The sequence below is a fragment of the Tachypleus tridentatus genome, chromosome 10, assembly GCF_004210375.1.
Source record: "Tachypleus tridentatus isolate NWPU-2018 chromosome 10, ASM421037v1, whole genome shotgun sequence".
Taxonomy (NCBI): Eukaryota; Metazoa; Arthropoda; class Merostomata; order Xiphosura; family Limulidae; genus Tachypleus; species Tachypleus tridentatus.
The window spans coordinates 187,038,794-187,053,419 of record NC_134834.1 but is presented as its reverse complement, the minus strand read 5'-3'; the positions used below and the strand labels follow the sequence as shown (position 1 = coordinate 187,053,419).

The 14,626-nt window shown below is 35.1% G+C and overlaps 1 protein-coding gene across 1 annotated transcript in view; it reads left to right on the top strand.

The window, feature by feature from the left end:
* Window positions 1-14,626, top strand: part of LOC143231149 (beta-1,4-glucuronyltransferase 1-like) — a 68,697-nt gene that overhangs the window by 4,091 nt on the left and 49,980 nt on the right. The window lies entirely within an intron of this gene.

The following is a 14,626-nucleotide window of genomic DNA, read 5'->3' as shown; positions in this document are numbered from 1 at the left end:
CATGCAGTTCTTTGAAAAATAGTTTCACTTCATAGAGGAATGTTTGTGAAACTTAACCCTAATTTCAGTGTGTTACTTGAGGATGTTTACTGTTGTAATAAAGACAGTTTTTCACTCTTCAGATTTTTTAGGAAAAATGTTTTATGATCGTACTAAATTCAAAGAGAAATTTTAGTTTTTCTTAAACATTTAATGTTATTGTTATATTTTTCACTTGTGACCACACTGAAAAATGAAAAGGTATCACTTGGAAAGAGCCCATAAAGATTTAATTAAGAAATGTAAAATAAAACTGTACAAATCAGTTAGTTACTACCTAGAATTATTTGTTCAGTTTTCACTATAAATTTCACAACATACAGTGTTGTGAAAAAGTGTTAGAACAAAGTACAAATTTAGATTTCAGGCTACTTTTAAAGAACAATGGAAGGTAAATCACGGGTGAAACATTGCAGTTTTATTAACCTTCGTGTTTAGTGGAAGTGGTTGAGTTCAGTAAACAGTTAATATTTGGTGTGTGTTCCCCTTTTGCTTTAATAACTACAGACAGTCTTTCAAGTATTGTTGCAACATATTTAATCAAAGTCTTCTTTGTGTTTTACTTTAAGTGTCTCTAAAACTCCCATAAAGTTGCTTTGGAAGTAACTTTTGAGTTGTCAAGTTTTTGATGGATCAGATCCCAGATCTTTTCAGTGGGTAGAGATCGGGGTTCTATGAGGGGGGAAGGGGGCAATTGATTCATTGATTAATTCCAACAGCTTCTTTCTTAGCTAAGTGATTTTTGAATAGGTTGTATGAGTGTGTGGTGTTATTATCTTCTTGGTAGTAGAATCCTTTACCAATAATATCCAAACCATTATTGCACTGATCCATTATTCCATCTATTTTGCAAATATCTTTTGTCACCTCAGCAGAACAGTTCCCCCATACCATCACACTGCCTACCACATGTTTCATGGTAAGTGCTATTCTTTGAGGTAAGTCTTTCACCTTTCTTCTGTGAGATGTATAACCTAAGCTTTAAATCAAGTATTTCATATTTCAAACTTTAACATGTCCATCCATGACCCCCTTTTCCAATCTTCTGCATTTCAGTTTTGTACTTTTTAAGAAATTTCACTCTTGATATTATTTGGAGATTGTAATAAAGGTTATTTTTTAACTGGTAGATGACCAGATGCTCTATTCTTCTTGAGTCTTTTTTGATACTGTAGATCTGGACTCTCTTCAGAGTGTACTTGACAGTATTTGGAAGATTGCAAATCTGTAGCAATTTGTCAGAGTCCAAACAGCATATCATAAAGCTGTTGGGTGAATTCTCTGCTATACTAACAATTCTGTGTGCTTTTTGAGTGGTAGCATGACAAAAAAAAACCTAATATATAGTGTAAAACACTGTTTTTTTTTTATCAAGGTTTATTTGTGGTGTGCTATTAAATTGGTTTATTCTAGCATTTACCAGTTGCATATACTAGCTTTTTTTCTGTATGGTTAATATGCTCCTTGAGGTTCGATGACGGTTATTTCAGACCTTAAATTTGATTGGTATCTTTATCCAAATGGAACCCTTACAGTATGTCCTTGGAACAAGTTATGGGAATTCTATAGAATGATAAGTATTCTCACCCTATTTCATTCAGTTGTCAACAGGGTTCAGTGAGGCATTACCATAGTGTTGAAATGTACATTTTATAATGGCATGGAAGAATTAGGCCCATAAAATGGAAAACGTTAAAAATATTTTTGTCCTAACACTTTTACACAGTACTGTATGTGCACTTTTCATGATAAAACAATTTGTGTCAGTTAACTTTTTGTAACTGCTAGTTATTCATTTTCTTGATTTTTATTACTGAAGGAAGAAGTGTAAGTAATATTTTCTTCAGCTAGATTTTAAAATGAAAAATGAAAACAATTTAGAACTTTTCAGCCCCCCCCCACCCCCACCAACATTTTCCACCACTTTGCAGTTACCAATGTAACAATCTGATCCTCCAAAATAATGAATAAATGTAAGAAGGGATCATTTTAGAACATTTACTGTAACACCTTTATTAAAGACCTGGTGGTATGGGTGCTTGATTTGCAATCTGTGGATTTTGGGTTTGAGTTCCACCACCAAACATGCTTCAGCTGTGAGATTTTTTATAAAGTTACGGTTAGTTCTGCTATTTGTATAGTGCAGGTCAAGAGTTTGTGGTTGGTGATGTTGTTAGCATGTCTAGCTTTGCATAAAATTCAACAAACAGATTTGTAGCATGTTACTTTAAAATAAGGTACATTCAAACAAAGGCACATTTAAGTAAGTTAACACTTTACGTATTGTGTCTGTATCAAAGGCTTATTTAGACAAATTCATGAGAAATATTTTTATGATTATTTTATTATTGAAGTAAGTTTCACATTTATCGAACTGCAAACAGTCAGTGTGGTTTCAATTATTGTATAAGGTGGGTTGTGATAAACATCGTACCTTCTCCATGATTATTATAATGTGTGAAACATTGCTCATGAATAATAAGGTTTCTCTTCACTATTTGCAGAATCTGTTGGTCTTAAACCTGATTATAATATTTACAAACTGTTTTACTTAAATACAGTTTATATTGTAAAAAGCAGGGCTCCACTACCAGATCAACCATTTTGTTAGAAAAAACATTTCTAGCTTAACTGGAGTCATAAACTGTTTTTTTTTAAACTAGTGTCTTCTCTTTGTCATAATAATTTGGTACATAAATTGGAAACCTTTATCTCTTGATTGTGTGGTTAGCGATGTAAATTTCATAACCTCATTTTCTTGAGAGATAGTAACTAAAGAGATCGTTACCTATCCTTATGAGATAACTCTTTTTTACCCCTTTTTACAATAGTATTCTTTTTTAGGTAAATAAATCAAAACTATACTGTCTTTAATGTGAGGCCTAACTTGTGATTTACATAGAAGTGGTTATCTTTTTTAGACTTATAAGCAGTGACTTCAAGTACATCTTAAAGTTGTCTTAGAAGATAGCCTTGGTGGTTTAAGTAACTTATTTCTCTTTATAATAACCAAAGTGCACTACATTGTACTTGGCTTGGCATGGCTAGGTGGTTAAGGTGCTCGACTTTAAATTTGAAGGTCGCAGTTTAAAATCCCTTATCATACCAAACATGTTCCCTCTTTCAGCTGTGTGGTTGTTATAATGTTACAGTCAATCCCAGTATTCATTGGTAAAAGAGTAACTCAAGAGTTAGTGGTGATGACTAATTGCCTTCCCTATAGTCTTACATTGCTAAATTAGGGACGTCTAAGTGCAGATAGTCCTAGTGTATCTTTGCACGAAGTTCAAAAAACAAAGCTGCATTGTACCTACTCTAATTAAAGATATTTGTCTAGTGTCGTGATAACGAAAAACCCACTTGAAGTAAAAATTTTATAAATAATGTTGGTGTTGTATTTGCTAGTGTAATTTTTACATAGTATGGGCTTCATTTTTGTACCTGGTTTTTGAATAAATTTGGTGTTTATTGGAATGTTGTGTTTTTTCCAAATGTTGGTTATATTTTCGCTTATGTCGGGAACATATGGTATGCAGCAGTATAAGGTTTTGTAGTATTTTGAGATTTATTATCGTTTATTTGTTGTTGATCTAGGTGTGTGCATATAATTTTTTCAACTTGTAACAAAACACAACATTCCAGTAAACATTAAATTTATTCGAAAACCAGGTACAAAACTAAAGGCTGTACATTGTAAAAACTGCAGTGACAAATACAACACCAACATAATTTATAAAGTACAATATAACAACTGCCACAACTTCTGTATTGAAGAAACAAGCGGAAAAATGGAAACCGGATTCAAAAAACTCGAAAAAAGCACATTCACACGTTTTCGAACACTGCAAATCAAATAAACACAACATAACCATAGAAAGACATCCAGTTACTAAGTAGGAAAACAAATATAAATTAACGCAAAGTCAAAGGCCCTACTTATACAATAAATAAAACCAACATTAAATCAATATAAACGAACACCTTTTCTACCTATGCTAACTAATAACCTAATATCTAACTGCAGCGCCCCCTACAATCCCGCACCTGTTTACACACTCGTCCCGAAGGCATGTTTCTGGCAACGGTCAGTTGCAAACTCTCTCTTTGTTAATCTGAAGATGACTTAAGAAGGTCGAAACGTTGTACTCTGCTTTATTAGTAAAAGTGTTAATACCCATACCAGCCGTTCTGAGATACATTTCTCTTGTTTGCTATTTATAAAATTCGCCTTTTAAGACAGCTAGAATTACCCAAGAGTTTAGTGTCGTCATTAAACTTTACAGATTTAATAATTATGCCCCTTTCAATATGTGTTTGGTAAATAACAATAAAAACAATGCCTCATCATCTGCTTCCTGAGAAACTCCACTGATAACGAAGTTCCATTTTAAATGGACTTCATTAACGATAACCTATTGTTTCTTACATCCAACTTCCCAACCATTCTGCACCAACTACATATTGATATGATTTTGTTAGGTAATCTTTTGTGTGACGTCTTACCAAAAGCTTTTTGAAATCTAAGTACACCAAGTCACCAGTATTTCTATCGTTCATAACATCTTTGAATGCTGTGACAGGTCAGCAGGGCAAAGTTTCCATTTGTGAAATTGTATTTGCTTTCTTTTACGATATCGTGTTTCACTAAAGGATTTAGCAAAGCTCCTTTTATTAAACTAATTTTTTTTTTTCCATTAAAGAAAGTAAGCCTAAACTGGCCTACAGTTTACAGGGCAACCATCATGACTCCTCACTAACACCAGTAGTTGTCCATTCGTCAAGCATGTGATCAGTCTATTGGCTTGCATCTAATTTGCCCTTACTTAGCCAATCAGCTTTGAATATTTTCGCTTTGTTGAAAATAATCGACAAGATTAAAAAAGAAAAGTGAATTATTTGCAGGGATTCTGTTCTGTAATTATCCAGTTTTTCATAACATTCAAACATTTAATTTGTTCTTACTAAGCCAATCAGCTTTAAATATTTTCGCTTTGTTGAAAATAATCGACGAGATTAAAAAAAAAAGTGTATTATTGGCAGGATTCTGTTTATTGACATGATTCTGTTCTGTAATTATCCAGTTTTTCATAACATTCAAAATTTCCATTCTTAGGTTGTTTTTCCTGACATCACATGATTTGTTTCACCTTTTTTTATGGCTGTTATTTTTTTATCCAGTTATTAAGGTCATTAGTAATGTAGGTACGTTTTAATATCTTAATTATTTTTGTTATAAAAATGCTTTTATTGAAAACGGATTAATTTAAAAACTTTTTCAGCCAACATTTGGAGAGTTTATTAGAACTGGTAGTACAGAAACCCTTTTATGTGGAACATAAAACAGATTAGAGTTGTTGTTTTTTTGTTTCTTTGGTTTAATTTAGTCGTTTACGTGTTTTAAGTTTTAATGGGTGGGGGGGAAACCATTAAGTATTCATTACCTTTTTGTTTCTTTGGGGAGGGGGGTAGTTTTACAGCACCTCTAAACCTTGCGATGGCCTAATACGACCAGATTCATTTATATACCTTTCAGTTTGTTTCCTTGTTAAGAAAAATTATTTTCCTTTGGGAAAGGAAACTCCGAAATGTCAGGGTATCAGCTCTGAAAGATCAGGTTATAAATTACAGTCTGAAATTGGAGTTCTTTGTTTTGAAGAAACTTCAGACAGTTGTGTAAACTCCACTATCGTAGAGCCTTGGTTTTATTTAATGTCACTTGATCTTTCCTTTCTGTCATCTGTTTTTTGTGTTTTTTTTCACAGACAGTTTCCTCAAACTGCAGGTTAACAATGAATGACACTAGGGATATGATGAAACCGTTGTTCTCTTTCATACGTACAATGTTGACTAGTCAATAATTCATGGCCTGTGATATGCCTCTCTACTTTCAACTTTCATAAAAGCATTTGTTTAAGGGGCCCTGCTATTTTGAGCTTGGCTTATGTATTATGTATATCGTGGTATTAAGCCTCTCACTTGTGAAACTGACATACCATCGTCACGACATCTTGACGCTATTTAAAAAAGAAAAACTTTTATAAAGATTTTCACTATATGCTGTACCAAGGATGATAATTTGTCCAAATAAAACGGGATATTAACTAGCTGTTAAAAACGTATATATGCATGTTGCAAGTTGTAAAATGAAATACTACCGTCATATTTCGGATAGAAATGAAGTTCCTATTGGTCGGGAAAAAACCGCGTGTAGAAAAATCTAGAAATTGCACTCGTTGATATTTCACGAGGTTTTGTTGTATTTGTTTAAAAAATAATCTGTTGTTGTCTTTCCACTCTGTTTCATGTTTGTAAAGTTTTGGTTTCCATATTGAATCGTGTAAAACAGATTGTTTGTTTCTTGAAAGTACAGAGAGAGAGAGAGAGAATTAAAATAAAGTTGAGGTGTTTTAAAAACGTTGAAGCTTTCTGTTTAGGCTTAATGGAACAATCGCATATATATGGAATACGCAAGATACGTTACTTGCAGCGTACATTTGAGGGAAGTAAATAACGTTCGTTTTTATTAAGCGCAAAGTTGCACAGTGGGCTGTCTGTGCTATGTCCAACATTAGTATCGAAAACCGGTTTTAGCGTTTTAAGCCTTTAGACTCACCTCTGAAATGAGACTTAGCAAATATTCTATTATATTAATTTTCAGTTTTTGTCTCTCCAGAAAGTGCGCGCGCGCTTCATTTCAACGGAAATATACTTTAGTAGACATTTTGTACAACAATTTATTGAAAGCTTGTCAATGTTTTTAAAAAAAATATCTAACGTTTGGTTGTAGAATAACATAATAATTGTACCGTAGTTAATTGTGTTAATAAATAAAGCTTAGCTTAACTGAGCTAAAAGAAAATAAAACGTACCTAAGTAACTGTACCTCTTTATCGTATTTTGGTGATACTTAATAAAGGTTTAATTAATGTTAGGCCTGAGACAAGTAGACATAGAAGTTGGTGTCTGCGATTACAACTATTTTATATTAGTCCAGAAATTCTGTGTTTTAAAGAAATACTGTTGAAGTGAAGATAAACATGGTAGTGTTTTGTGAAGCCTAAACAACGAGAACGACACATTGTGTTATTAACCAATTTTCTTTCTCTCTATGTCTCAGACTATGGCAATCCAAACAATCCCACATTTCAGTGGATATGTTTCACTACATTCTTACTCCACGTGCCAGATTTCAAGACAATCCAGTAAGAAATGCTGTAAATATATCTCCAATTTTCATATTCGTTCCCAATTTTTTTTTCGCACTAAATTTGCAGAAAATATTTAATAGAAAAACGTGTTTAACTTTTATGGATTTTTTTTCCAAATTTCGTACACTGATACATCTTTACAATCTACACTTACATGTCAAATTTAGTCCAAATATAAGCCACGTGTTCATAGTTATTTAACAACAACTTATAAAATGTCGAAATTTCTTTTGCACGCTACGCAAAAAAAGTCGCATGAATTATCCGTTTGAAGATTTTTACTACATTTTCACCAAAGAGTAAAAATGGACGTTATTTAGTTTTTGTCATTCTGATTAAAGACGACTGACTTAGAGTAGTAAAACTATAAGGTGAAAGGACATGCAGATACAAAAAAAAAAAAAAAACATTGGTTAGGCCAAACAAATTAGATTAGCAGTTTCTAGCACAAGTTTAGAAAATAATCGTACTAGTGGATGGTTATTACTGATTGCCAAGTTTTCAAAACATATTTACGAATTTTTGTTATGAAATTACCCTAATTCAATAACGTTTAGCGTCACGTGGTGTAAGCTTAAGCAGTTAGCGTAAATAATGATGCTGTACCTATTGCATGGGGTGATGACAAGAAACTGTTAATCTAAATTCTATTGCGTTACTATAAACGAAGTAAAATATACCACCATATACTCTAAAAAAATCTGGTTTTGCACTAAAAAAATCTGGTCAAGTAAAATGTACCACCATATACTCTAAAAAAATCTGATTGGTTCTTTAAGTTAAAGGCCTATTTCGAATAATAGGAATACTATCTAGTGTCCCTTTTGTCAACACCCAATAAATCACAGCAGGTAAGAAACAATTGAAACGTGCGACTTGAAAGAAAGAAATCAAAATTTGCGGAAAAAAATTGGTAGCCACACCTATAACATTTGCAATAATTTTACAACAAAAACTCGTTAGCTAGGTCTATTGTGTTTTAACAATAATCATGCACAAAGTTGAACGAAATATGCAGCCTAGCTAACTAATGAACGAGTTTTTGTTGTAAGTTAACGTTATAAGTATGGCTACCAGTATGGTCGCTTATTTTTGGTTTCATTCCGTCAAGTTCACGTTCAATTCGTTTCGTAGCCTGGCGTGGCTAGATGGTTAAGGCACTCGGCTCGTAATTTGAGGGTCGCGGGTTCGAATCCCCGTCACACCAAACATGCTCGCCCTTTTATTCGTGAGGGCATTATAATGTGATAGTCAGTCCCACTCTCTGTTAGTAAAAGAGTAGCCCAAGAGTTGGCGGTGGGTGGTGATGACTAGCTACCTTTTCTCTTGTCTTACACTGCTGAATTAGGGACGGTTAGCGCAGATAGCTCTCGTGTAGCTTTGCGCGAAATTCAAACCAAACTACTCAATTCTTTTCTTGGCTACACCTTTTGTTTTTCACACGCAGAGTGTTACTGACTGGATACTGACTTAACCGCAAATGTCATGCGGGGCTGTGCCAGTAGTAAACATTTTGTTAAGCATGACTATAGAGGTTGAGAATGCCAAATTGCAACAAAAAGTAAGAGAACTTTGAGATACCTAAAAAGTGCATGGCGTATCAATTTTTATGTATATTGTATTATTTACTTATTTATTTTTGAACACTTTGGTGAGAGAAGAAGGAAATATCTCTTCACGATCGTGAACCATGAGAAGAATGATTGGAGAAGACGTATAATGCTGTTTGAAAAAGGGATTGGCTCTTGATTTATATTAGAAGAACGTGTACATTTGACTGTAGGAACCGAGTTATAAAACCTATACACTGTTTGAAAAGGGATTGGCTCTTGATTTATATTAGAAAGAAAATAACAACGTGTACATTTGGACTGTAGGAACCGAGTTATAAAACCTATACACTGTTTGAAAAAGGGATTGGCTCTTGATTTATATTAGAAAGAAAATAACAACGTGTACATTTGGACTGTAGGAACCGAGTTATAAAACCTATACACTTTCATAGTCGAAGAAGCTTGTAAATCTAAGTGTATTATGGTACAAGAACAACATTAAAGTCTATGGTAAATACGTTTCTTTGTCATAGTTCAGTCAGAATTGCTTTGCAAATAATCGCTCTGTTCGGGTTTTCTCGTTAACTAGTTTTGTATGAATTACAGAAATAACTCGTAGAATCGACATTAGCTGTGTTCTTCATATGTTATCTGAGAAGGCAAGTGTCTTCTGTAACGACATGCGGCTGGCCCAACATGGTCAAGAGGTTAGGGCGCTCGATTAGTAATCTGAGGGTCGCGGGTTCGAATTCCCAGTCACGCCAAACATGCTCGCCCTTGCAACCGTGATAACTTTATAATGTTTCGCTCAATCCCACTATTCGTTGGTAAAAGAGTAGCCCAAGAGTTGACGGTGGGTGATGATGAATAGTTGCCTTCCATCTAGTCTTACACTGCTAAATTAGGGACGGCTAGCGCAGATACCCCTCGTGTAGCTTTGCGTGGAATTTCAAAAAGAAACAGACAAACTGTAACGATATAATCGTGTTGGATAAGCCAAAGGTTTGACAACACTGGCTTTGTTCTGGAACTGGCGTCCTGTGGTAGTTGTGTAGTGTTTGTTTTTAAACCATGGGAACACCAAAGAAACTACCGCTACAAATACACCCAAAGAAGTTGACTTAAAACAAATACGTTTTCCGTTAATTGAGCCGTTTTCGCGACATGGCTCTAAACATTCCTGGTCTGTTGAAATGTATAGTACAATACATAGTCATGGGCGTCCGCTTAAGGGGACTTAATCCCTGGAATATGGGAAGCTTAGTTCTGTCTTCATTCATTCAGCATATGCGTATGAATTTATTTCACAGTTTCAAACTACTTTGTACCTCTGTAAAATTATCGAATTGAAGTTATTTGTGTTTATAAGACGGAGAGCGGGAGAACCTTAACAACAAAGATTGGATTAGGGATGTCGAAATCCACCATGCTGTCGACCAGTGTCTTTGCCTCAACCAAAACGTTCATAATCCATTCCAAGAGTACCCCGCTGGTGTAGCAGTAAGTCTAAGGATTTGCAACGCTAAAATCAGACGTTCGATTCCTTTCTGTGGACTCAACAGATAGCCTGATGTGGCTTTGCTATAAGGAAACACACACCATCCCAGGAGGTGTCCATTGTAACCGTTGTTAAATGATTACAAAAGAGAAACGTTTAATCGTTTATTCTAATGGTTCACACCGGAGTAAACAGCTCAAGGTAAATTAACGTTCTTGCTTGGTTCGTTTGCGCATGATCATAACACTGTTTTAACTTTCAACAAGGTTCAGTTAATGTGTGAAATTCCTGTTATGGATGATATATCACTGGTTTACTTTATACTCACGAGAATCTTTGTTAGTGAAGTTTTTTGTTACGAACGTTAGTTTGTGAACTAGTTTCGATAAATTCAGGTTCGCTAAACCTACAAAAATATTGAAACCCATTAACGCCCTCCGGGCGTTGTCAAGAGCGTGTTGGATTATGAATTTGAAGGTTCATGGGTTGTAGGTGCTCTATAAAAGTAGCTGTCAAATTTCACTATTCTCTAAGACATACAAGGTTAACCAAAAACGACGATAGTTGCTTTTAATGGTTTCTTCTATACTGTTAGATTAAAGTTAGGGGCGTCCATGTTGAAATACATTTGAGTGTTGTTTTTTTTTACTGGGCCGAGCGTTGCCTAGTGGGTAGCTTGACGAGTGTGGATGATAAGGTTTAAGTTTCGAGTCACGATGTACCTTTGCACACGGTCCATACTTTCGATTGTACATCTATCATAATTCCGAGTAAGTCCCGCTATTGGATTAAGAACAGTCGTTTTGTGTGTATGTGTGTTTTTTATTGCAGCAAAGCCATATTGGGCTATCTTCTGAGTCCACCGAGGGGAATCGAACCCCTGGTTGTCGTCGTGTAGACAGCACGTGCCGTTGTCCTTCATCTTTGTTTTTTTTGTTGTTGTTTCTTTTGTAGACTACTGCAGTTTGATGGCTAAATTTCTTGTTACGATAACCATCACTTCTTTGTTTTCCGGATGCATCAGTCCTCTTGACGTAGGTAAACAACAATAACAACAACACAATAATAATTTGAACTTGTATTTGATCAAAGTAACGCGCATTTTGAAATATCTTGTGAGGTTTTTCCGTCTGTCTTCCATTGGGCTAACGACAATTTAACGGACTTAAAGCGCTAAAAATCCGAGGTTCGATTACCCGTGGTGGACAGAACGCAGGTAGCCTGTTATGTAGTATTCTGCTAACAATAGATAAAGTATTCCATTATTCGTAACCAGAATGTTTAATTTAATAAAAAGAACGTTTAGGTTATTACAGTACTATCTCACTCTAAAGTTACCACCATCAGCACGTGCCATCGAGAACGATATATGTGAGGGAGCGTTATAACCAACTGGGCAAGAAGACATTCATGCTGAACTGATAGAAATACGATGGACTACTTAATCAATCGATTAAATAAGATAACTCTTTATTTACGAAGGGAAAATAGGCCTAAAACGAAAACAGATAAATTATGAATACAAACTTTCCAATGTTTTAGAATCAAAACATATTCATGTTTATTTACTTTGAAAAGTCTGATACTTTAGTTTGTTTTATTTGGTTTTAAGTCTCTTTCAGAATGTAATGTACAGCATTTCGCTTATTTATAACAATTTCTGCAATAACCGTTGGTTGTCACTGGCTGTGGCTGGTGATAACTAGCTGTCTTTCCTCTAGTCTTACACTGCGAAATCAGTGACGGCTAGCGCAGATAGCCCTCGTGTAGCTTTGCGCGAAATTCAATAAACGAACCGACATGCTCTCTATAACCTAAGCAGATCACCATATTCATAGGGTTGGTTCAGATACTTTTACATAGCTTCCAAAGTGCAGTCACCCAGAGTGAATTATTATCTAACATATGCTAGGTATTTGAGAAACAATAACAATGTTTCGTGCCATATTTCGAGACTGTTTTGATTTGAATTCATCGAAGGCCAGTGTCGGATGATGATTAAAGCTGTAATATTGAGCTGCGTGACAATATTGTAAAAATATTTTCAGAAATCTCTTATCTGTCCGACGACTTTTACCAGATCTATGCTCGAACCCAAGATGCGCTATGAATAATTGAGCCTGGTAACTTTTTTTTTTTTTTTTTTACATAGAACTGTCACTGTTCATTTTGTAAATTACGGTATTTGACATTTATTAACCAAGAGCACGATTGTAATTAATTAATTTAAGTACAACGTGTGTTATTTCTATCCTTTTCTGCAATTTTTTTCTAATCATTTCCTGCTTTACAATTAGCGCCACTTATTTTTTGCACGAATCATAGATATTACATAGAATAATTAAAACATTCTGAAGACTGCACAGATATGTGCTGAGACTGAAAATCAAACCTAAGGATTAATTAATATTACTACCAGTTTTCTTCACCTTTCTAATTGCTCTTATATCTGTTACAACGTCGTAAGATGTTTTGAATACGTAACAACCTTTTATCATGCGTAAATAGTTAAGTTACTGTCAGCCACAGATACTGTACTTCACCAAACATCGACCATAACTGTGACGTCAGCAGCACGCGAGCCTCGTTTTCGAACCTGGAGTATGCGTACGTGTGATAACAAAACTGTTTGTCTATTTTTTTTTTAGCGGGCTTTTTAACGTTTTTCACATAGTGTACAATCAACAGTAATATTTGCTTAACCCAGTTACTTCAAAGGTAACTTGCCTTTGAAAGTATGTAAAACATTAATATATCAAACCGCAGATTAGGTTAAAATCCAGCAGTGGAATATTTCCTCGTGCCGGATGTTATTTGTCTATCAGACTCCCAAGTGTCTCAAGGCGGTAAGTCTCGGTAGATACTGAAGATATGGTTTTGATACCCGAGTTGGGCAGATGGCACAGTTCATTTCTTAGTTTTGTGCTTAGGAACAAACAGAATTATTGTAATATCTAGTCCTGGTATGGCCAGGTGTGTTAAGGCGTTCAACTCCTAAGCTGAGGGTCGCGCGTTCGAATCCCCGTCGCACTAAAGATGCTCACCCTTTTAGTAGTGGGGCGTTATAATGTGATGGTCAATCCCACTATTCATTGGTAAAAGAGTAGCCCAAGAGTTAGCGGTGGGTGGTGATGACTAGCTGCCTTCCTTCTAGTCTAACACTGCTAAATTAAGGACGGCTAGCGCAGATAGCCCTCGTGTAGCTTTGCGCGAAATTAAAAAAAAAATTAATATATATCGTCTCTTCAGTAAAGACTAGATGTTCTTTACTGGTTCTCTTAACTCTATAACGGGCATAAAGATGTAAGATTATTTAAATATATTCAGAAACATAAGAACAGTGACATTCCAGCTTCTGGACAATGGGGCATATTTTGCTCATGGATATAGAGGGATAACAGTATAACTCCATCCTTCTTACTTCACTGGAATCACAACAGTGCATCCACAAGTGTGACATTATAGTCGAAAGTTGTATACACGCGTAGTGTGTGCTACAGTTTTGAAAACTGAACGTATGTAGCGATATTATATTTCGGGGCGCGTGTTGGTGCTGTCGTAACGCTCTAGATTTCGGAGCTAGAGAGCCGGATCCGAATCCGTCGGATGCCACAAAGTATCCCCCACATCTCAAACTATGGGCAAGTTATAAGAGGGACAGTATATCCCCTCGGCATGGGTGATAGGGTTCTGCGGACTGGATGAGTTACGTCTTGTCAGTTGTTCAAAATTAGGGACAGTGTTACATGACCGTAGTATCTTTGCCATAAATACGAAAATACACACACACACACACACACATATATATATATATATATAACCCAGGAATGGGATGTTTGTTAAATGCTTGAAAATAGACCATTTCAAGTTTACGTTGTACGTCCGTCATGCGCTCTAAATGTGTAGCCAATCCGATTCCTGTTTTGGAAATATCATTTTGTGTACATGTTCCAGTCGCGTACATATCCTGTGAAGTCGTTTTCATTTTTTAAATTAATTTTAGTGATTCTTGTTGTAATTGAATAAATACGTTGTAGAAGGTTCACAGGCTTGTAAAATACTGTACCTACTGTAAACAAAATGTGCGAGTCCACATCCCAAACATTCATCTGAAGTTTGAATTAGAAGAATGTAAAATGAGATGAACCCCACCAAATAAATTACAACACGAAAACAGTTCCATTTGTGGATATATTGTTACGGGTAATGTTATCATTTATTGTTAAAACTAACTAGGTTATTTATTGTAATTCTACACTGTACGAGAGGTAACTCTTCACACAGTTTGTACACAAACACATACGAAAGGTTAAGCCTTACATGGTTGA